Source organism: Pholcus phalangioides, unplaced genomic scaffold (assembly GCF_987345545.1).
Source record: "Pholcus phalangioides strain wild (caught in Gottingen) unplaced genomic scaffold, Ppha-v1.0 ptg000019l_1, whole genome shotgun sequence".
NCBI classification, from domain to species: Eukaryota; Metazoa; Arthropoda; class Arachnida; order Araneae; family Pholcidae; genus Pholcus; species Pholcus phalangioides.
In genome coordinates, this window is record NW_028301612.1 from 5,880,151 (window position 1) to 5,905,098 (window position 24,948).

Here is a 24,948-nt window from a genome sequence, read left to right on the forward strand (position 1 = left end):
AGACGGTGGGGTTTTGAACACAGGTCTTCGCGATGCGAGTCCGTTCAATGTTCATCATTTTCTTTCTCGCTTTCAAAACGAGTACAATTCTAGTTAATCGCCATGAGCTAGAGTAACTCATCTATTACCATGATGGGGACCGTCAGGTCTCGAGTACGAATCATGAGAATAATATAGATATTTTCTAGGGATGTGTAGTTCATGAACGAGCTAGTTCGGGAAAAAGAACCCTCTGTATGTAGTGGTCTTCGTTCCAATGAACTACCGTTCTCTAGTTCTTTACACGCTCCACTACCAATTGGATACACACTTATCTGAACCACTTTTACCTAGGCTGTCTGACTAATTTACTTTGGTGGGATCAAAGAAAGTTAATATACTCCCAATTTGTACAAAATAGCAATGAGAAGGCTTTGCATACCAGCCGGCTCAGTTCCTTGTGAAAGCATTTTTTCTAGAGCGGGTCAAATAGTGAGTGAGAAAAGAAATAGATTACAAACTAACTAGAATACTTTAAGGCCAATATAATTCTTAAACAGTTTGAAAGTGTGTGCAAGTGTAAATCATTTTAGTAATTGGTGATGTAAGTGTAAAATTCATATTGTCATAACATTATTTCTAATAAGTGTTTGTTCACACCTACTACAATTTTTTTTTAATACACACCTTAACCTGATTTATATATTTGTCTCTCTCTCGTCTCCTAATAATTAATTTCAGTGAACTATCAAATAAGAATTGGTTTTTCCCAGACCTTACCAGGTAAGCAGCAGTTAAACACCCTTGATGACAATAGAAATAAACCCATCCTCAGCGGTGCCCACTACCCAGATTGAATTCTCGGGTGAAAATAAGCCCTCAGCCAATCCTCAAAAAATATTCTACCTGCCGTAAAAAAAAAAAAAATATCTGTTCTGAGAAATAGAAAGGGCCCCCACACTGAGTTTATTCCCAAAGAGTGAAGCCCATTCGGTTTTCGTAGGCAATTAAATTTTGCTTTAATGCTTTATCAATTTTACGGATTTTTATAGGTGTTCTCATTTATTGGTAGCTTCACATTCAAAATGAACTGTGCAGTTCACTCTTGAACTATTTCAATAAAAAGATCTATATCTCAAAAGGAACAGTTCCGTAAAAAGAACGACTTTGCCTCTAATATTTTCCCTAACGAGCTTGAGATGACCGCCGGTTGATAGCGTTTAATTTTCAACTGAACTCTATAACTGCAGCAAATTGCAGTCTAGCAATGTGGCCAGAGTTGGTGTGTGGAGAAATCGTATATCGCCATAATGGTCAATTATCTACCGACTAAGTTGAGGCAATCAGAACACTACACATGAAATGAATAAAAATTTACAGGATTGAAATGGGCTTTTGTTCGTGAATGTGCTGTCATCTATTGTGGGATTTGTTAGCATTGAATTATGTTAGCATTTACATATACTATTCATATAAATTGACTGATTAATGTGCATCTTTAGTGATTGATATATTTTTAATTGGTTAATTTTATAAAATGAATATAATATAAAATTTACTAGTCTTTAGTTTAGCTATTAATTTTTAAGGGTTTGAATTTTTATAGAAAGTAATTTTTCAATATTATTATTCCGGTTATATTACAATATTAACTACGGTTATTATTGTTGAAATCCATTACTCCCATATATTGTTGTGCGCTTCGTAGTGTGACTACGAATGATTCTTGGTTAACCTTTAAATTCAAAGTGTGGTTATCATCAATAACATAATTATAACGAGAAAATTTATAGCTTGAAATTTTTTTTATTGATCTTTGAATATTGGGATAGACAAACATGTAAGAGTAATTTTGAGCTGTTCAATTAATTCGCTCTGGATAGAATTTATTACCGTTTAGTGAATGAAATTTCTGATAACATGACTTGAAATACTTGGCATTCGTTTTTTGCATTCTCTGTTTTCAAATAAAAATTTTTATTTTCAAAATTAAAAAGTTCTAAGTCTTCTCCAAATCACTTAAGAAATAGTTTATTTGTTAAAAAATATAGAGAGAGACACGTGTGAAGATGATTAAATATTGTTCTGATATTCGATCTATTGCGTGTGTGGGGTGTAATGTGCAGGTTCATAACCGGAGAGTTGCCAACTGACATTAACCATAAATGACCTAAGAACCAGGTCTTAGTGACTACTCTTCCATACATTAGACTAGTGAAACAACCTCGTACAGCTTCACACAAAAATATGTAGTTTTATGAGGAATATTTGGGCATCGGCACTTAATGGGACTTTTGGCATACAAAAAAATGCGTCGCACGAAAATATAGTAGAAGTGGTTGTCAAACTGTGAGGCCTTCGAGAACGTCTTAACTACTGCAAATGCTCGGTAACACGTGTATTGTTAACATTATTTAAATATAAATAGGGCATTGAGGAGCGAGTGTGAACTTTGGGGCTCAGAGAAGGCGATTGTAAACTTCAGGATGTCGGAGAAGACCGATTGCAGATACTGGGAGTGCTTACTAAGTGCAGATTTTTAAAGCTTATAAAAACATAACAAACGTTTTTGAGACAACTCGAGCTGGATAAAGATAATTTAGAAACCTAGGCAAAGATAGTGCTGATTTTTACGAAGATTGTGGAAGACGAGCGCAGATTCTGAAAGCTCAGAGAAGACGAGAGCTGATAGTGAGAGCTCGAAAATGAAATGAAGGCTTGGGGAAGATAACAGCTAATTTTCAAAGCTGACGGAAATGTTTCAGCATATTCATTAAGTAGCTGAAGAACACTAGAGCAGATTTCGCAATTTCAAGAAAAGCAAGTGTATATTTAGGAAGCTCGAGGGAAGTGATAGGAAGTTCTGGAAGCTCAGGATAAACGAGCAGATTCTGCAAGCTCGGGGAAGGTCGATTGTAAATCTTGGAAACTCCAAAGTGGTCGGAAGTAGGTTTGGAAAGCTCAAGGGGAAAGGCAGGAACAGATTCTTTTGATAGCTCGAGGGGGCGAGTGTAGACCATGGGATCTCGAGGAAAGCTTCGTGCAGGCTCTTGAACTCCGGGGGCAGATTTCAGAAGCTCGGGGAAAACTAAAGAGTGATTTTTGAGGTAGTTCGAGAAAACAAGAGCAAATTTTAAAAGCTAAGGGAAGAACAGTGATTGTTTAGGAAGCTCGGGAAGATGAGAATAAGTTTTCAAAGCTCACGAAAATGCTTTGGCTAGAGCAGATTTATTAATTTCAAGGAAAGCAAGAGCCTATCTAAATCACTCTAAGAAAGTGATAGCAAGTTCAGAAAACCCAGGGTAAACGAATAGAGTTTGCAAGCTCTGGGAAGGCCGAATGCAGATCTTGGAAAAACGAATGCGAAGCTTGGAAAAGGCAAATGCAGATCTTGATAAAGGCAAATGCAGATCTTGATAAAGGCAAATGCAGATCTTGATAAAGGCAAATGCAGATCTTGATAAAGGCAAATGCAGATCTTGATAAAGGCAAATGCAGATCTTGATAAAGGTGAATGCAGATCTTGGAAAAGTCGAATGCAGATTTTGGAAGCTCACGGAAGAGTTACAAGCAATCTTTGATGTTTTTCAAGAAAACAAGAGCAGATTTTAGAAGCTTAGGGAAGGACAGTGAAGATTTACGAAACTGCTTTACGAAAATACTTTAGCATATCCTTGAAGTAGCGCAGGCTAGGGTGGGGTAGGTTCCGCAACGTCAGGGAAAGCAGAGTAGGTTCTAGAAGCTTGAGAAAAGAGATAGGAAACTTCGGGAGCTCAAAGTAGGCGGCAGATTTTTCAACCTTGGGAAAACGCCGATTGTAGATCCTGGGAGCTTGAGAGAAGGCGGAGCAGGTTTTCAGAGCTTTGGAAATTCGAATGGTTACAGGCGATTTTTGAGACAACTCGGAACAGCTAAAGTCGATTTTATAAACTCGGGGAAAGATAAAGCAGATTTCATCACCTCGAGCTAGATCAGATTTTATCATCTCGGGGAAAGCGAGTGCATATTCTAGAAGCTACAGGAAAGGCATAGCAAACTTTGAGAGCTCAGGGCAGACGGGCAGATTTTGTAAGCTTGGGTGGAAATGATTGTAGATCCCGTGAGCTTGTGAGAAGGCGGAAACAGGTTTTGAAAGCTTGGGGAAAGAGGCGAATTCAGATTTTGAAAGCTCACGGAAAGGTTACAGGTGATTTTTGAGGCAACTCGGAAAAGCAAAAACAGATTTTTTTAATATCGGGGGAAGCTAGAGCAGATTTTATCACCTCGGGGAAAGCGAGTGCATACTTGAATAGCGAGTTCTGAAAGCTCAGAGTAGATGGGCATGTTTTGTATGCTCGGGAACAGCGAAGTGCAGGTCTCGGAAGAAGTCTAGAGCAAGTTTTGTAGATTTGCACTCACCGTCGGGAATGTAGGTACAAATTTTGGAAGGTTAAGGAAAAGACAAGTGCACATTTTGAAAGCTTGAGGAAAGTGAATTCAGATTTAATAAGTAAGAGGAGCCACTGTACCTAAAAAGTTAAAAAAATTCTAAAGTTACCCACAGATTTCAACTGTGTATAAATCGTTTTCTCATTCTTCTTGTAAGACAAAAGACTAAGCAATTCAACAAGATCAAACAGAAAGTCACCTTCCGAATCAATTCAAACATTATAACAGAACAATATAAAACTTAAGGTCATACACATATAATGGAGATACAAATGAATTGGCAGCAACAGCATTCGCGAAATAACGTAGAAAACTCTTCGAAAGAAATAACGGGATTCGTTTCCCACTCAAGTGGACAAAACTGCTGTCATGTTCTTGAGCTTGTTAGAGCTTAACACAAACCTTTCCCAAGATGCGACACCTTCCACCTACTTCTCTTGTTCTCATTCGCCATTTCTTTTCGACACGTCAATGCAATTGAGTCAGAAAAGGCACAGAGAAAAAATAAAATAAAGTGGATATATATATATTTTTTTTTTCACTGCCTTCGTCTTCTCCCGTGTGATAACTGTGATTTATATATAAAAGGCAACGCTCATTACTGTAATCATGGAAAGACTGACAAGGGCAAGGAGGGAAAAAAAATCATGTGCAAGGGAGGAGAGAAGCAAAAAAAAAGAAAGACTTTGGTAGGAATGTTCCCTTACAAAGATTTACAGTTCGTTCTAGAGAAGAAGAGGGTGTTCTCGTGATAGATTGAAATGATGGACTTGGGGGTGTTACGGCGGGATTCGTGCCACGGAAAAAGCGATAAAGAGGAAAGATATGGCATTTTCTGATAATTCGGAAATTTCATGTCTTCCCGCCTCGCATTTCTTTCACTTTTTTTATACTCAGAGTGTACGGTACTTGTCCCCACCATTTTTTTCCCTCTCCATCACATAGTTTTTCTTTGTAATTTTTCACGACATCAATGAGGAACAAGATTGAGTAAAGCGGGATCAGTGAGTTATGAGAAGATTTCTTCATACTCATTATCATGTTGCATTAACTAGAACCTAGGAATTATTCGTAAATTTGCTTCTGCTGATATGGGTAGATTATTGTAGCCTTTTCTTTTAAGCATTAATGAAATTTAGAAAATTTTCCTATTTGATGACACATTTATCCTATTTGATGAGACAATAAGTGGCGTCCTCTATCTACGAGGATGGTCTGAGGTATCGTAAGTCCGAGAACTGCTCAGTTGTCATCAGAATTTTTCAACCACGAAAATTATACGGTGGTATTGAATCTGTAAATGGTGAGCACAAAAGAATTTGACACTTCTAACATTTCAAAACACTCGGTCACCCTTCAGATACCGATAGATACACGTGAAAACACGTTCTTACCACATACATTGAAGCGAAATTCACATAAAGCCAATGTTTTTTGTACTATATCCCATAAAAAGTTCTACAATTCTCTCTTCACCAGGAATAACGTAATCCGACATGCTCAAAGAGTAGTTATTGTCTAAATTCAACGAAGAGAGTATCGACTTCGTTTCATTGATCCAAGTGCCCTATGTTACTGACAAGCAGAATTTCACGAATGAATTGATCGCGATCTGTCTCGACATCCGATAGACTAATTGATTTACACGAATATGATGCATACAAGTTGGCGAACAAAGCATACGGACATTAAGCTTGGAGAATGATTTCTGGTGGAGGTATAGTGCATGCCATTTAACGAAACTACATAGAGATTCGGGGTTTCTGATAACAATCACCGTTTAATAACTGCTATTCGGAAAAAAAAGAAACATGGGAGTCAATATGATGACCAAACAGGACGTATGAAAACGGACAATTCCTTTGTTTTTCCACATTAACTGGTGGAAAAATATTCAATTGTACCTTTTTTTGTTGTTTTCATATTTTTCTGAAACGGAGATTTGTTTTCTCTTAGGCTAAATCCGTCTTTTTTTTATTCAGTCACTGTGAGGAGTTAGAATGTAACTGCTTAACGAGAGAGAAAATTACGATATGAACTTTTTATGTAAGGTACACTGCATAAATCATTTGAAAAAAGTCTTTCAGGCAAAAACTGAATCTGGAGGTTTCTCTTTTACCTTGCATATATATTCCTTCACTGTAGGAAGTTCGTTGCGAAAGCAGCTTTGCACGTATACATTACAGCGGCTACTATGGTCCCATGAGGACATTGTGAACCGTGTACTTAAATGTTTGTCAACAAGGAGGAGTGGAGGACTTCATCTTCCTACATGGTCTTGCAAGCCAAGCTAATTACGATATTTTACAAAGAAAAAAATAAGTCTGGTTAAATATTTGCTTCAAACTGCACAAAAACACTTTTGACGGTGAAAAAAAAGTTGATAACATAAACCGAAGTCCCGATAAGCACAAATGAATTTTTATCTATATTAGGTATAGGTCGGTTCCTCAATTTGTAAAAAATATTATCCTTGGTTTCAATAAGTGGCGTCCTCTATCTGGGGATATGATCGAAGTGTTTAAAATTTTGGATAAAATTTAGGATTGATAAAATTGGGATCATGAGTTATTAATACACCGTCAATCAACTGCTTCTACAAGGGGATACCAATACGGTTTTTGTAAGACACAGAGAATTTTCCTCTAATAGTGTTGTTGATAAATAGAATAAGTTACCTCCAGAACTCGTGAATTCTAACCCAATGACACGTGTAAAATTAAATATGATAAACATATTGGGATAAATGGAGAAGCTATAGATATCTTACCTAGATATCTAGGTACGGATAGCATATAAATTCGTACCTAGATTTATTACGTATCATATTGCGCATCACATCATTATTACGTATCACTTACGTATCATAATTATTGATTTTTAATTGGTTTTATTGAGTTGCTGTATTTTTGAGATATAGTCTAGATATATATTCTCCGACATCCATATTTTTTATGGGCACCTTTTTTTCCGCCACCTCGTTGGAGCATTTCGTCTGTGGTGGCCTTTGTATTTGTACATAATAAACAGGGTATATACGCATGCTCACTTCCTGTAATGTTCGAAACTGAGCTAAACGGCAGTATCAAAGAAGCTACGGCAGGCGTAGAAAATAATACGAGTTTGGTATTAACAAAATCATAGCACAGACACAGCTTGCTGAGAATTCATACACAAGGTACTTAAGATTAACTGTAAAATGTCCATGCTGCAAAATCATGTAATTAATTTGTAGAAATCTTGGAATATTTCATTTCTCTTATAAAATGTTGAAATTGTCCGTGTCAACGTTTCACATCCTATATGAATATACGAATAGCATGAAAAAAGTATCACATGAAAATATCTGATGATAGTGTTTTGGCTTAGATTTTTAATAATCTCTTGATAAAAAAAATGCCCTGGATACCCATCAGTGGAAAATATTCATAAGGTAAGTTCCCTTTTTCATACCGATGACATTGATAAGGAAAATTTTATTATTATATGATCTCAGAAAGAAAATCTATCTTAAATAAATAAATCTTGCTAATAAATTTCATCGTTTTTTTTAAATTCTTCAATTTATAAAATTTTTCATTCATGATTCGGAAATACATAAAGGAGTTAGAAGACTTCAAAGATTCTCGAATAACGAGATTAGGCTCAATTTGATGGGATGGGAGGGGGGGGGGTGAACCCCGAAATTCCTCTAGCTATAAAAATTCGTAAGAATTCCATTCATCACTCGAAATTTCAAACATTTTTCTAATTCTATTTCACAAATAAAATAATCGAACTTATGAAGCATAAAATGTCCTCGAACAAACAACTCGAAATAAAAACACGAGAAACTATTCACCAAACGAAACATCTAAGAAAATTTGGATAAAACTCACTGAATTTCAAGAGCGGAAACGGAAAAAAAAGAAATAACATTCATCAGTAACGCAAAGTACATCCGGGAACGAATAAAACCATATATAGATGGACCCTGAACGGTAACAAATAAGAAATAAATTCAAATCGAATTTTTATTTGAATTTACTAAGACATATTTCTCCGCTTTGTAGGGGGGAAAAAGCGAACTTCCATTCTAATGAAGCAACGTAACGTTCCCAGAGCAACAAGATGACGGCCATTACGGAAAGAGTTGCGGATGGGAAGTGGATGCGGATGTGTGTATATATATATATATTCCAGCTTTAAATCTCCCCCATAGGATTTCACTTCTCTTCCACGGAAAGAAGAGTAGGAAACAGGAAGTTATTGACAATAACAACTTTCCGAGCATGGAATTCTTATGCATACATCAAATTTAATGACGCTTTTATCCCGAGTCGAACATCTTGGACGCTTTCTTATGTTTTTTTTTTTATTTGGATACGAATATTTCTGGGTTCTCTTATTCGGAATAAGTAAGAAGATTCTTACGTATTTAGAGATTCTTCTTTAGACTGAAATGTTTCGAGAGATAACACTCAGTTCGAAATCCCCCCCCCCAACTGCTACATTAATAATAGCGCAGTGCATACACACAATTATTGCACGAAATCCTCGACTTGTTTAGATTTTTTTTCTTCTTCCCGGAATTTTCCATTTTTACTCCAATAATAGTTTACAAATTGGTTGTCGTGAAATGAAATTCTCACAAATGCCGCAATAACTTATTTAAAGTCTGAATTCTTGCTTCTTTTCGAATATTCTTTTTCGATGCATAATGAATGGTAAATATTTCGATTATAAAAAGAAGAAAAATAAAAATTTGAAAAGTAAAAGAAACTTAATACGTCATTAGTTTCGAAAGCAGCTTAGGAAATTTTTCGATGTTCATTGGAAGTAATTACTGGAAATTTTTAAATTACTTCTGGGAATTAAAGTGAGTTACTTTTTATGAAGCACTATTTTTGAATTGTTGATAAGCCTTGTTTTTGTTTCTTTTCCTAAGTCGTAAAAATTCTTTTGAAGAAAGGACGTGTTTTCGCAATGAAGTATGCATTAATTTTACATCAAGGCTTTTGGGAATAGAATTACTTTAATGATGAATGTTTGCGGTGGATTTCTGCAAAAAAATAATAATGAAGTCTTTAAAAATTGATATATTTTGAAGTTACTCACAGCAGTTTTCATTCAGTCGTCATTGATACGATTAGGTTTTCTTGTTTAGACCCTTTATTTTTCCGGTGTTATGTTTCCAGCGATAAAAAAAATGTAAATATTTTATAATCATATTCTAATTTCAAATAGAATTTTTAACCTCCATTTTATCAGTGAGTTTTTCATAGAAATGGGATTTCCGTATGTATTGAAGTAAGCATTTATTCAATATTGTTTGGCCGAGGCCTATACAAGAGGATGCGGAAGTTATGAAAATGCATGCATAAAATATAAAAGCATCGTACATGTGGGTAAATGTATAATTTTGGCCGGTTTATTTTCAATAACACAAAGGGAGCTGGTCTTCCTAAACCCATCTCTCCTTCTAAAATGCTTTGCCAGAAGCTGGCCGCATCTCCGTCCAAAATTCTTTTCTTACCATTTTTGTCGCATTGTGGTGATTTTCTGCTATTAGATGTTAATTATACTGGACTAAAGTCTACTACGAACGTTGAGGTTTACCCGACAGGTATGCCTGTAGAGGCACTGTGTACGCAGGGAAGTATTTCACTCGAGTCGAGGTTATGATGAATTATAAAACAGTAAAAAACAAAAAATTATTTATGTAATCCGTTGACGGCACAGTGGTGATCGGTTGAAATTGTTTTTTTTGTGGTTTTCCAACTTTGAGGCAGGAATACGGGCCTGTCTTCCGTTTGACCTTTAGGCTACGGGTTAGAGCTATAGAAATGCTTCGCTCAAAACGGTACGCAAAAAAAATTCCCTTTTTTTCAGTTGCCTTTTATAAAACATAGATGACACTTAATCTCCTGCGTTGCAAATAACAGTATGAAACCTATGTAAAGGCTGCTACACACAACTCTGACTTTTCGAATGGCATTCACACGTCACAGAATTCCCACGAATCAGAAATCGTGTGACGTAATGACGTGGGACTACGTCACGTCAGAGTGGTGTACAATGGCCTTTCCACGGAAAGTGTATGAGGTGGAAACCATGTCTTCGACGGATCAATAAATAGTCCCTTCATTGATTATTACTTTTATGTGTGGGTGTGTGCACCTTTATAGAACGGAAACCTGTCTGAAATGGATTACTATTTTAGTCTCTAGACCAGTGTTTCCCAACTGGTGTGCCGCGATATCAGCTAATGGATGCCGCGAGATATTATGGAGATAAGTCAAAAAAATATTAGTCCACTTAAGGTCTTAAAATCAATCAAGTCAAATAAATTACTCTCATGCATGACAGACTTATCAGATAAGTCGGTATCTATGGCTGCGTCTCAGCAATGACAGCTTTTTCCTGAGTCTGGCTGTTCATGTACGGCCCCGTTCAAGAAAAGATGATTTGTTGGCTTTGTAGTCTAGTGCGCTCACCCGGCAAGTGAGAGGACGTAGGTTCAATTTCCCTCAAAGACAGTTGAATTTTCTTTCTTGGATTCATCTTCGAATCAGCCATCTGTTGAAACCTTTGTAATAGCGGAAAAAGGTTTCCGCTATTGTAAAGGTTAAACAAGTTTTTTGTAAAACACAATTTTGAACAAAATTTTTGCAACAAATAGTTTTAAACAAATTTTTTTTGTAGAAAAAAGACTGATTACGAATTCGTACATGGCAGATAGTGTTGCAAATTGCAATTTAAAAATGCATTTCTATCAACGCCATTTCTTACACATTATAACAAAAACTTTTAATATAGCAAAAACTTTTTTGAAAATATTGCAAAAATTTCTTCGAAAACAGAATGCTAAAAGAAAATTTGTTGCAAGACATTTTGCAAAACAACAAATTTATTGTTTAAAATTCCCCGTCGGAAAAATTCATTATTCAACACCCATTATTACCAGCAGTAAAATTTGAAATCAAATCCACTGTTGCCAAAACATTGATACAAAGATAATCATAACATTTTTAAGAAAATCGTCTATCCCTTTTTCATCTGCAGAATTTGAGATTCATAGGATTTTCATTCCAGACGTAAAGGATAAATCGGAAAAAGTTTCTCATAGCGACCGCGAAAGGGACCAAAATAAATGGTCGCATGTATGTATTATATTTAAATTCTCTGGAGCGAATATGAGATGCGCCTGTCAAACGCCGACATGGCTGCCAAACTATGTATTATAATGTAATATAAATGAGGAATATATATGCAAAGTCCCATGTCTTTCCCGTCGACGCTTGTTTGTCTTTCGCAAAAGCTTTAGATGTTTGTTGCCCATCAAACGCGCTTCCTCGCTCGACGATGACTGCAGGGGTATTTCAAGTCCGTAATTGAGTTACGAACATCAGCATGGATTACCTATCAGAGGAGTGATCATAACCATGATCGGATCGGGGGAGGAGGGAATAGAGGGAAGGCTATGGAATAGAGCCTCTGGCAAAACCAACTATAAATGTAGAGCCGAGGCGCGGAAGTCTTCTGGGTAAAAAGTTCTCGAGTGACACCCGGACCGCGCCGCGCTTGACTTTGACGAAGATTGTGATTTTCTAATCTATTTTAGGGTTCGAAATACTCACTCCATATTGCCTTGGAATAAAAGCTCAGCAAACTGACCATCGAATAATGTATTCGGTATACATTTCCTATCACACAAGTCAAATTTGTAAATTTCGGTATAATCTATTCATTTTACATTTATTGGAAGGGCAATTTTAGATATGATGTAAATTTTAAGGAGATGATAGAGCACACTTACTTTTATTTTATTTATTTTTTCAAGAATGCATGGATGCAAGTAAAAAGTTAAGGCTGTGTAGTACCACAAACAAGTGTATTGATGTGTAATTAAATTAAAACTACAGCACAAGTTCCTTATTTATTAGGAACTAACTGTAATACCGGGTTTTCTCAATGTACTGGGAACATTGAAGAATTGAGGCAAACCATTGTAAAGAAATAAACATGTCTGAGACGGTGACCAAAGTAAACATTCCAAAAGTAATTGTAGAGACCCACGAACCATTGTTGCCCGACGGTTTTTCTGCCCATTTTGGGCATTTGTCCAGCTCTGACGAACTTTTAACACTAGATTGGCCAGAGCAGTCATTATGACTGTTTTTTGATTTTGAAAACGCTATAGTCTCAATAGTATTAGAAGCATACACACTCCATTTTTGATGTAAAATTTCATTGTTTCTGCACTTCTCTTTGTTTACAAAAATTTGAAGACCTTGAAGGTTTTGCTCTGGAGTTATCGACTTTTCTACCTAGAACGGCTAAGAACAATCATTTCGACTGCAATATGTAAACTGCATATGTTTTATGGCACATTTGGTTCGTGGACCTCAACAATGACTTTTGGAATGTTTACTTCGGTTACCATGGTTTCACCGTTTCATGATTTACCGTTGTAGGACTGTTGCTCTCGTTAAAAAGTCTCGCCACAGAGAGCAACAGTCCTACAACGGTAAATCATTCAATCATAACACTTCACTCATAGTTAGTAAAACTGGGGGCAGATGACAGCACTACACATAACAAGCATTACACAGAAACAAACTTTACGTCAGGTTGCACTACACGTACACGCACATTCCCGCACGTACCGATTCGTTGGGGGGTTCCGTGGGGGGTTGCATGTGTGGTGTAGTAGGTAGGGGCTCGGGGTTCAGCCACCTCGTTGGGCAATTTGCCTGTTGTGGCGTTGTATTTGTATTTGTATTTGTATTTGTATATGTTTGTTCCTTTACAATGGTTTGACGCTTCTTTAATGCCCCCCAGTATATAGAGAAAACCTGGGCAACGCCGGGTATCTTATTTATGTTTGTTCTTTATACAAATCTGCAATTTTAGACCGATCATCGTCAAATTTTGAATATATGCCAAAAAGGACCGGGATTGAACCATAGGCTACTTTAAATCATCAGACCTAGGCAAATGCGCAAAATGGGTGAAAAACCGTCGGACAACAATGGTTACTGGGCGCCAACAGTCACTTCCGGAATGTTTACTTCGGTTAAAGTGGTTTCCTAACAATGCGTTTCAGAGAAGCACATGCCTTTACAATGGTTTGTTATTTTTTTTATGCTGTCAGTATCATGTATAATAGTTTATTATAATGGTTCGTCACTTTTTCAATCTTCCCAGTAATTGAAGAAACCCGCATTGCCGGGTATTTTTGCTAGTTATCTATGTAGATAAAATTGACTGTTTGTGTGTTATATTCTTTATGCAAACCTACAATTTTAGACCGATAGCAGCCAACTTTAGCATGTATACTAAGCAGGATCTGACTTGAACGATAGGCTACTTTAAAAGTTCGTCATGCCCTGAACTGACGTGAGAGGAAAAACCATCGGCAATAATGGTTGATGGGCCTGAACAATGACTTTTGGATTGTTTACTTTGGTTACAGTGGATCCCTGCGTCTCAAACATGTTTATTTCTTTATAACGGTTTACCTCAATAATGCTCCCAGTATATTGAGAAAGTCCGGGCAGCGCCGAGTATTATATAGCTAGTTATAAAATAAAACTACTGACTAAATTTCATATTTACAGCTTTAGCGGTTTCAGCTCGGCGATATTGAATCAGTTAGTCAGTCAGACAGGACATATTATTTTATACGTATAGATCATTCTATTTGTCTTCTTCAAAATTCATCAATACGTCTATCTATCGCATGTAAAACCACGGTCAAAAATTATCACCCTTGCTACACATTCCAATCGTGTAAGTTATAGCAGTGACTTCAAACGGGCGCAAACATTAAGGCGATACTGTATCAGATTGACACTATCTATAGTGGTTACGGCGAAGCTTTCATCGTAAGGATTAAAACAAATATTAATAGCATTCAACGGCAAATGGTTTGGGTCTGGTGGTTGGATTTACCTACGTTAAATCGTTAACTCGATGGTTAAATTTTACGGCACACATACATTATCACAGCCTGGACCTCTTCAACTCCAACGAGTCTTCCTTGTTACTCATCTCCTAACGACTACTACTGCTAAGCCCCATGCGCACCTCGTTTATATTCTTCTAAGGAAATTCTAGCGGATTGTTATATGTCAGAATGTGACGTATATGTGTTGTGTACACAACGTGAAATTTGTTTCTCAGGAATGTTTGTTATGCGTTCAAATAGTTCTGTCTTCTAGTGACTGGTGTTTTTTTCTGAACAATCGATATCATTCAAAAAACAACTGTGGAAACGGTCAGTCATCTCAACTAGCCGCTGTTATCGACTCATAGGCTTTTGATGCGGGAATCCCCGTTTCGATACACGATTCACTTCACGGTGGTCAACATCAGAAGGAAAAAAAAAATAGGAGTCTAGATGACTACCCACAGTATTCAGTGTCATCTGGGTCGGAACCTAAATACAGTCCAGAAACTTTTTGTGCAGACGGTGTCTATTTTCAAAGTTGAACTTTGTGTTATGATTATCCACATGATGCGTAATTTCTGTGATGCTTTTCGATTGTATCAACACAGGAACTGTGTTCTTTCATGGTACCCTTCTTTCGCCTTGATGTAGTACCTTGCCTACTCCTTCATTCATTTTTCCCATGTTTAAGGGAGGAAAAGAAATAACATTTTGTATAATGACTCATTTTCCGTCATTTGTCAGTGTCCGTCCCTCCGATTCTGCAGTTAAAGACAGTAAGCACAGGACCCTTTCCTTCTCCCCTTGGAGCCAACCATCCAGGAGACAAATAGCTCTTAGGTTGACAGGTGCCCCCTAGATGGCTAGGTTTCCTAGAGTTATACGTATACTCACGTAGTACAGCCGTGTTTGTGTGTGTGTGCACGTTAGTGTAAAAGGATAGATGATGCCTAGCAAGGAGGGTATGATAACGACATTCCTGATACTCCCCGTTTCCCGTTTTTTTTCCTCTTCCATATTTTCTTTTTCTCATAGGTTGCTATCTCGCCATTCTGCCGGTGAAGGATGTTCGCTATTAGCTGCAACTGTCATTATAGGCGAAAATAGCTGTAAAAATCCACTCTTCATATTTCTTCCGCGAATGCTTCCTTCGGATGTGATGGTGGTTGTAAGCACTACATCGCCACCGTTACTCGCCTCTTCTCCTTCATGAGCCATAATAATGGCGCGTCTTTCTAAGGGCATCCACCCTATCTGATCATGAACTCAGTCAATGCATTCTCATTATACTTGTACTGCATGAAGGAGATCATCTCTATACAACGTCGTCGGGAAAATGGCAGCTGTAAAGTGCTATACATTATTATCAAAGGAGGAAGGTGCATTATGCATTCATTCAATTACATCGAGAAATATATCCTCAAATGAAAAACCCTCAAAAACAATGAGCATTTTCAATTACATAGATATCAATGTAGCCAATTCGAACAGCTCATAAATTCCGGTATCACCAAGCTATCAAAATGAACTAGGTGTCTACATTGGATATGTTTGGACGGACCAGGCAAGTTTCTCATCAAACATAAGGCAAGGATGTTACTACTATTACTATACAGTACATTACTTCTTAAATATTCTTATGAGGAACTACTAAGGAATCGGTACGTATCGAAATGTGCCGTGTAAGTGTTGTGTACCGAACGTGAAATTTGTATAGTAATGTTTGTTATATGTATTCAAATAGTGCTTTAGCTGTCTTTTGAACTTGCTTGCAAACAGCGACGAAACAGGGAGCCAAGGTTATTTTTGGGAAGAACGTAATTTTGCCCCACCCTTCACTGTAAATGTCGATGATTTAACAAATGTTTTTCCAGGCATAAACGTAGAATTCACGGTCCTTCAAGATTTGTGACTGGGGCAACCGTCCCATTTTCCTTGTTTCGGCGTTGTCTAAGGTAAAAGTGATAGCCCCATGCCCCCAATTCATTAAAAAAAAATTTTTTTGGGAGTAGACAGTCGCTTGAAGGACAGACAAGTTTTTCTGGATATGCATGCCGAGGTAAACTCTGAAATTTCGTGGCACCCGGGAATCAAACCCAGTCCTCTGGCAAACACCGGCGCTATCAAGATATACCATTGGAGACACGACCGATCCTTCTTTATTTACACACTGTGGAGTAAGATGCTGAAGTAGAGGCACAGCAGTTCTCCCCCCCCCCCCAATTCTTCACTTCAGCAAGTGGCCCCCAGGTGGCGGCAGTAGAAAGAGTGTGATAGTGTTTATCAGCACAAAAGTAAATCAAGGAAAGACAATTTTTTTTGGATATTATGGTGAGGTGAACTCGGAAAGACAAACCAACTTGTCTCCGTTGTATATGGATTGAGCGCTGGCCCAGTTTGCAAGAGGCCTGGGTTCGATTCCTGGTAGACACGAGATGACTTTTCTTTCCGTGTTCGCATAATATCCAGAAAAAATTGTCTTTCCTTCATCTATTGAGATGAGAAACATCTCACTTTTGCTATGCAGCGCTCATTAGAATCAAGGCTAATGTTATCATTCGGGCATTGTTATCACTTTCGCATAGTGGATGCATAGTTAGTTAACTTTTCGCAAAATACGGACCCATACCATAACCTAGGGAAAGTTATCAGGATTTCGGTTTATATTATCAATTTTCTGTCGTCGAAAGTTCGCTTTTCCCCTATTTTTGAAGCTAAAGTTGAACCAGACTCATCGCCTCCTTCCACTCTTCATAAGTCATCGTTATCAACCTGCAAGACTATGTAGGAAGTCAGAAGGTATCCTATCTGTTGTTGACAAAAATTTTCGTACAGTTCACAATGTCTAAATCAGGCTGTAGTAGCCGCTATAATCCATGTTCGCGTAGTTCTGCTTTTGCAATTCCTCTCTACAGTGCAGGCAAGTTTAAAGGGTGGGGGTGGGGGGGAAACTCCTTCCTTTAGTTCTTGGTTAGTTTCTTTGAGTGGGATGGATTCACACTTTCTCAGTCGGAATACTTTCCTGAGGGATCTATGAAACCTGCCGTACAATGAAAGAAAGACTATTATAACTCGTGATTCACAATAGACAATCCCATCCTAATTCCTCATAATCACTGAATAATAAAGGAAAAATGCAGGATTTGAGCTTAAAAGAGAAAAAAAGAATCCTGTTTCATAACAATATGACAAAAAAATTAATAACAAGAATAAAATGAAATAAATGAAAAGCGGCACGATTTTACATTTTGAAAAAGAAAAACGGAGGTGTCCCGTTTTCACACATCTCGCTCGACCGAACGGAACAAATGGAAGTGGACAAACAATCCCCTCCCCCACACTGTTCGAAAAGGTTGTACCCGCTTATGATGCGCACTAATCATCAGACTTGTCACTTGATCACTTTTTCTGTCTAAGCCATGAAACTGGAAATGAAATGGTCAAGATTCAGCTCATAATGAGATATCGACAAACGATGAGCATTGGATGAATATCAACATTATAAAAAAAACTGGCTACAATATCCGGCGCTGTACGGTTTTCTCTATTCTAGGTACATCAAAGCGGTGACCAACCATTGTAAAGGTATAAAACTGTCTGAAATTGTTTGCGGAACCACGGTAATCAAAGTAGACATTCTAAAAATCATCGTTGAGGCTTACTAACCATTGTTACCCGATAGTTTTTTTGCACATTTCGTGCATTTGCCCTGTTCTGGCGAATTTTTTAAGTAACCTATCGTTTAAGTCGGGTCCTGTTTAGTATATATATGCACAATTTGGCGGAGATTGGTCTAAAATTGTAAATTTGTATAGAGAACATACACACAGACTGAAAATCAATTTTATATACAGGGTGCATAGCTTATAGCATTGGCGAACCGTTGATACTAGAAGCATAATTCCAATTGGAAAAAGTATTCAAATAACGTGTGGACGGAACTCAGATAATCCATTCATATTGAAAGGGGAAGGGGTGTATAGTTGTTGAAATGAAAATAAAAACTTTTTATACGGACACCCTGTGCTCTTTGAGCACCCAATTCGAAATTTGTTGCTCTGTCACTCCTGATGCCAACAAAAAAAACCCAAGTTTCCAAGTGCAATATTCGCAGAGATATTTGAATCCAAACAAGAGAGAAAAGTCGGAGCAGGGCACTTGGATGCAGCTCATTGAAAGCGTGATACTTGGACTCGTGCCGTTTGGACGCCGGACAATCGGCAGGAACAATTTACAATCTATCATTGACAATTTATTGTAATTTAAAAAAAAAAAGTCATCCATGAATTGCCACAAAGTTGTGTAGTCAGCACTGAATTCGGATTGAAAAGCGTCGATGAGCTGCTTCTGTACAGCAGATCATCGATTTGTGCGGGCTTCATCGTGTACAGTGCGCTTACAACAGGACCAAATTGTTGGCTCAAACAACGGCCGACCGTGCGGTTGTTTCGACACAATCTTCCTATGCAATGTAGTTGTCTTCGAAGTATAATTTAATACTGGTATCAAACTTTCGCCAATAGCTGGCACATTGTCGTCTTCGTTCACCGCTCGTGAAATGTCGATTGCATCCTAGATATTGGCCATGGGTACAAAGACCAAACCAGGAATTACACGAGTCTGTGTAGCGTACGTAGTCCGAATCAGTACTGTATCGATGAGTAAGATATTTAGAATGCGAGACGCTGCTTTATATTATTTACTAAATGGAATAAACATCGGTGCGAATCTGCATTTAGAAACACATAGGAAAACGCGTTGCTCCCGTTGAAAACAGCACAAGTCCAAATGTCTCGCGTCCAACGAGCTACGTCCAAACAGCCGCGTCTTAAACGATTATAACATTATTTTAAATTCAGTTTTTTTTATCCCTCCATTATCGAGTCTTATACAGACGGTATATAACGATCTAAAAATTTCATGGGAAGAAATAAGAAAGTTCTATGTTCCACGGTAGCCACCAAGGGAAACTAGCATGAAATACCGCTTACTTTCGATTTTTTTTATGTCGAAATTTAAAATTATAAATTCCCTTCGCTTCCCCTCCCTCCCTCCCTCCCCATGGGAAACGGATAGAATCTTCTTAAACTGCCTTCTCACCAGCTGGAAACTGAGCAACATCCTCCGAGATCCGCCAGAGGGGTATTTTTTTCCGGAGTTAAATCTGTATTAAGATGGCGAATTCCTTCCGGGAACGGTTTTACCACATCCGCAGGCAACTTTTTTTTTTCTCCATTCATTTCCATATATTTCCACCAAGGTTAAAAAAAAAAAGATGGTGGTAAGTTAGCGGTAAGACGTGGAAATGCGAGGAGACGAGAATCTGCGAGCTTACATAGAGATTACAGCACTAAGCGACGAATGGCTAGAAGCAATATCCATATACATTTATACCAATATATATATATTCACACACATATATACACACGTCCTGATACCAGTGGTGGTGTCCGTAATTATGCAGCTGATCTCCTACTGGAATGCGTCTTTCCATTCCACGCATCCTCCACGCGACTCATGCAAAATTCATGAAATAAAAAGTAGAATAAGAAGATGGGGCCCCAGAACGCGGTAGGGCCTGCCTATACATGCTACGTTAGCTCGGTGCGACAGAATGCATCGGTGGGGAATGTCAACGAAGCGAAAAAATGAGGAAAAAAAACCGGAAAAAAAACGTGGTAGAAACAGTCTTAGAAGACATAAAAGCTGTTAGACAACGGCCAGTAAGGACAATTCCGTAGCCAGCTGGTGTGTGAATGAAATGATACACGCAAATTTCTACTTTCCTCTTTCGTAGATTCAAAATATTTTCGAAAATCGACTAATGATTGGCGATTCTCGATCCGTCCAAAAAAGTTTTTGCGACGACACCGGAAACGAGCACTTTCTAGAGATCAATCGAATCTTTGTTCTACATCAGATGCGTCCAAGCCGCGACCAGCGTGGAGTAATTTTATATGCACATGAGCTGATAAAATAAATATTCTTCCAATATCTTAGTACTGCCACGTGCTTTTTCATCAAGTATAAGGCAGTGAGAGCTCTTTTCTTTCTTACATTTATTTATTTTTTTCATTTATTTATATTATTTTCATTCAATTATTTTCATTCAATTATTTTCATTCAATTATTTTTCATTCAATTATTTTCATTCAATTATTTTCATTCAATTATTTTCATTCAATTATTTTCATTCAATTATTTTCATTATTTTTCATTCAATTATTTTCATTATTTTTCATTCAATTATTTTCATTATTTTTCATTCAATTATTTCCATTATTTTTCATTCAATTATTTTCATTATTTTTCATTCAATTATTTTCATTTATATTCATTCAATTATTTTCATTTATATTCATTCAATTATTTTCATTATTTTTCATTCAATTATTTTCATTATTTTCATTCAATTATTTTCATTATTTTTCATTCAATTATTTTCATTTATATTCATTCAATTATTTTCATTTATATTCATTCAATTATTTTCATTTATATTCATTCATTTATTTTTATTATTTCATTATTTATGAGTCATTTATCTAGTTTTTTTTAATTCACTTTAGTTTTTTTCAATCTATTTATTTAGTTTTTTAATTTAATTTTTTAGTTTTGCTAATTAACTTATTTTTACTTCTATTTATTTATTTGTATTGTTCATGTCGTTCTGCATAAATTTCTCGTTTGCGGTGAATTTCTCGTTGTAATGCTTTCATCGGCCATCTCTTCAATTTCGAGTGACCCCCAAAAAGCTACAGGCCCGTTAGCAACTCCTTGCAAACCACCTTTCAAAAACATCCACAGTCTATAGCACGATATTAACGTTATCATCTGAAACACAGAATCACCTCAAAATGTAGATTGTATTCAATGTTATCAAAACGCAAACTAAGTGCGACAAAGAAATTGAATCTTCACCCTTTGCCGGGTCGCGAATGCAGTCTATACCCGGGCTTGATAAATCACAGGTGCAGGGTCAGCATGACAAATAAAAAATATGTATTGGTGCCTAAAAGTTTCAATGTATGGTTACTAAAATTGGATATAATGACTAAAACTAATTTTCGACAAAAAAATAATATTTTAGTATATTTTTTTAGGAAGCGTGAGGGAACCTGCTTAACTCCTAAGAAGTTTGACTACTTCAGCAAACACGAACTCTAGCCACATCGCTATTTTGCAATTTACTGCCATTGATGAGATAGGTTGGAAATGAAAGCGGTGGTCACCTTAAGCTCGTTAGGGAAAATATTTTATCTATATCCTCCTTCGGGTTTGAACCCGGGACCGTGAGTGACAGCAACCTTTATGGTAGTAGACGAGCATCTTATGTACCACCACGCCACTCGGGTGGCTAAGAGGTTTGACTAGCACTTCGATTATTTTTCAATTTTTCGAAACCGTTATGGGAAGAACAGCGCACACATATGGTCACTCTGACATGTTCAAATCCCAAAGTCAGTGTGGTGAGGACCCTTGCATACAAATTGCAGGACGAGTTTCATTAAAGTGTCGATGAATTCCTCACGAGGACTAACTCTTGCGCAAGCATCGAATATTTTTTGTCAAGCCAGGGTCATACTCGCGTCAAGGCTGGCCCCAATACGTTGTACAATTGGTTATGTGCAAGTAGTGTGTGCCACTGGCAATGATCGTCAAATGTTGTGGGCTGCAAGGTATTGGAAAGCGATGGTAGAACAGAACGACCAGTACCTCGTAGCTTCCAAACCAAGTCATAGGTGCTGCCTTCTTTTCCGATCTATCAACCAGTTTGGCCACATATTGATCGAAGAACGTCATTAGTCACATCACGCGTTGGCACATTAAATTAAGGAACATTTCACCAGGCTGGGCTAGTGTGTAGCTAGCCGATGCCGCTTCTTTGCATCAGGAAAAAGCAAATATCGGAAGCAAATATTTGCAAATGACTATTGGGCCAGGCTTGGCACAAGTGTGGCACTGGTCCAAAGTCATGGCAACACTCGTGTTAACGCTGGCCCAATACGGTCCATGACCGTTCCATTATTGGAAATGATCGTTCAATGTTGGAGGCTAGAAGGAATTGGAAGATTTGGTCGAGTACATACCAGCTTCCAACTCAAGTCAAAAGTGCCACCTGCCTTCCCTGCTTGCCACACATTGGTCGAAGAACACCAACAGTTACAACACGGAGAGTGTTCTGGAAAAAAAAAATGTTCTGTTCTTGTCAAATATTCGCCAAGAAATACTAGGCCAGGCTAGGTGATTGTTTAGCTAACGTATCAGGGAAAGGCAAATATTTGCGAATGACTGTCTAGCCAGTCTTGACACGAGTGTGGCTCTGGCTTCACCCCATGAGCACCGAGGTACTCGTGCGTAATAGATTGAAGATGCAAGACTTGAATCAATGAAAGTGTCGGTTCTTCCCTCCAGAGTGAAACTCAATATCGTTTCATTGAAACAAAAGAAAAAAATAATCATTCCCGACTAAACTAAATTCCAATCACGCCAAAGTCATATCGATAACACAACGACATAGACCATAAATATAAACAAGGATACATAGAGTAGGAGAAACAAAAATGAAAACAGTCGTTCACTGCAAAGAATTTCGCATTTGCAGCAACAGCACCGCCCGATTGACATCGAGTCTCAGCGCCTGTACCAATCCTCTTAGCAAGGCTCTTGGGAAATAACATCGGGAATATATGTATGTACTGAGAGCCCACGACCACCATTTCTTCCCATTTACTCCGGATACCTACTAAGAGAAACGGGTCCGAGTCCCTAGTGTTTGGTGAACAATCGGAGGAGACGTTGCAATGACTCAGAGACAAGAAAAAACAAAATAATTTCGACAAGAAGGTCACAGGAAACAATGGTTTTCTGTCTTGTCTTTTTTTTCGTTATTATGTTCCGCAACCCGGGAAAAAGTATTAGGATATACTTTCGTGGGTCAATAATACAGTTTACACGTTAGGCATTCAAATTTTAATCGGAAGGATTCATTCGAAGTTGAATGTGTAATGAAAATGGCAATTATTGAATGAATAATAATAATCAGTCGATTATAAATAACTATCTGAACAATTACAATCCTTCTTGAAAGTACAAAATAATTATTTATAACTTTCTCACATGATACTCTCACTTCTAAAATGATAAGCACTGAGATATTCGTATACGCTATAATAATAAAAGCGCTGACTGAAAATTCACATAATGCCAATCATATCTTTGTACAAATTTTAGTTTCAAAGTGTATTGTTAAAGAATGTATTTTTTCGGAATTTATTGTAGAAAAATGTATTGTTCTGTAATACATTGGTGAAGAAGTTATTAATCGGAATGCATTTTAAAAAATGTACTGTTTCGGAATGCATTGTTGAAAGAAGTATTGTTTGAGTATTCATTATCAAAGAAGTTAATATTTCGTAATGGTTGGTAAATTATTTTTTCGGAAAGCATTTTTTGAAGAAAGGATTGTTCCGAAGCGCATCGTTGAAAAAAGCGTAGTTCCAGAACGCATTGTTACAAAATATATAGTTCTGAATCAGTCAAAAAAAAGTAACTTTTAAACGTATTATTGAAGAAAATAATGTATCAAAAAGCATTGTTGTAAAAATTAATAGGATGGAAAGCACTTCTGGGTGAAGAATTATTCATAACACATAGTTGAAAATATTATTGTTAGGAAAGCTTTTTTTTTTGAAGAAAATACCTTTTCGGTAATCATTTTCCGGGCAAGTATCGTTCTGGGACACATTGCCTGCGAAAGTTCATTTTTGAAGAAAATAATTTTCCAAAGTGAAGAAAGCATTAAACAAAACACATTGTTGAATGCATGTCTACGGCGTATATATGCCTACGGTAAGTAAAACTTGCCTCTTGCTGGGCTGACTATCTACAAGGACATACTGTAATACAAGATATTCTAAGCAAACTGGCTGTTTATGTAGAGATACTGGTTCTTGGAAAAATTTCAACATACGAACAGACTGTAGTTTAAAATCTTATGATACAGCAAAAGAGTCTTCACGGAAAGGACGGACATAATCACGTGAAAGAAAATAATAATACATCGAATTACAGGAACCGATTTGCAGTCCGTTTGTACGAAAGAGACATTATCACGAACATTATATAGAGTGGCTAACTTGTTCGGACAACGGTCTACAATGGAATAACGTACGTACAAATGACGCAATTTAGATATAAATCCTAGAGAAGGAACGCATTTTCGGTAATAAAATGCTCCACCAACTTCCCAAACGATATCGTGATATTTGAGCATAATGCGCTCATAATGTTACCATCGTTTAACGAAGCGATGTCGGCGAAACTCGGGAGGGAAAACTCGTAACACGGGAGTAGTGTTTCTTATCCGACCATCATCAAGGAGACCAGGAAGGATAATATTGAAAACATTCCACTGATTGCAGATACACCTGGTACAACTGCTATTCCCAGATAGGTTATAGCTGCTCTTACCGAAAAGAAATTCCGGGGCTGGATCTCCGCTTGTGGTTGTGTTTTCGCGAACGATCAAACTTTGGTTAAATGCACTGGAAAAGGCCTGGCATCGATACATTCCATCTTTCGCCCTCCGCCCACAAATTACCCAC

General features: G+C 37.3%; 1 protein-coding gene across 1 annotated transcript in view; it reads right to left on the reverse strand.

Annotated features, from left to right (window-relative positions):
- The window catches only part of LOC149071142 (uncharacterized), a 384,675-nt gene that overhangs the window by 318,045 nt on the left and 41,682 nt on the right, over window positions 1-24,948 (reverse strand). The window lies entirely within an intron of this gene.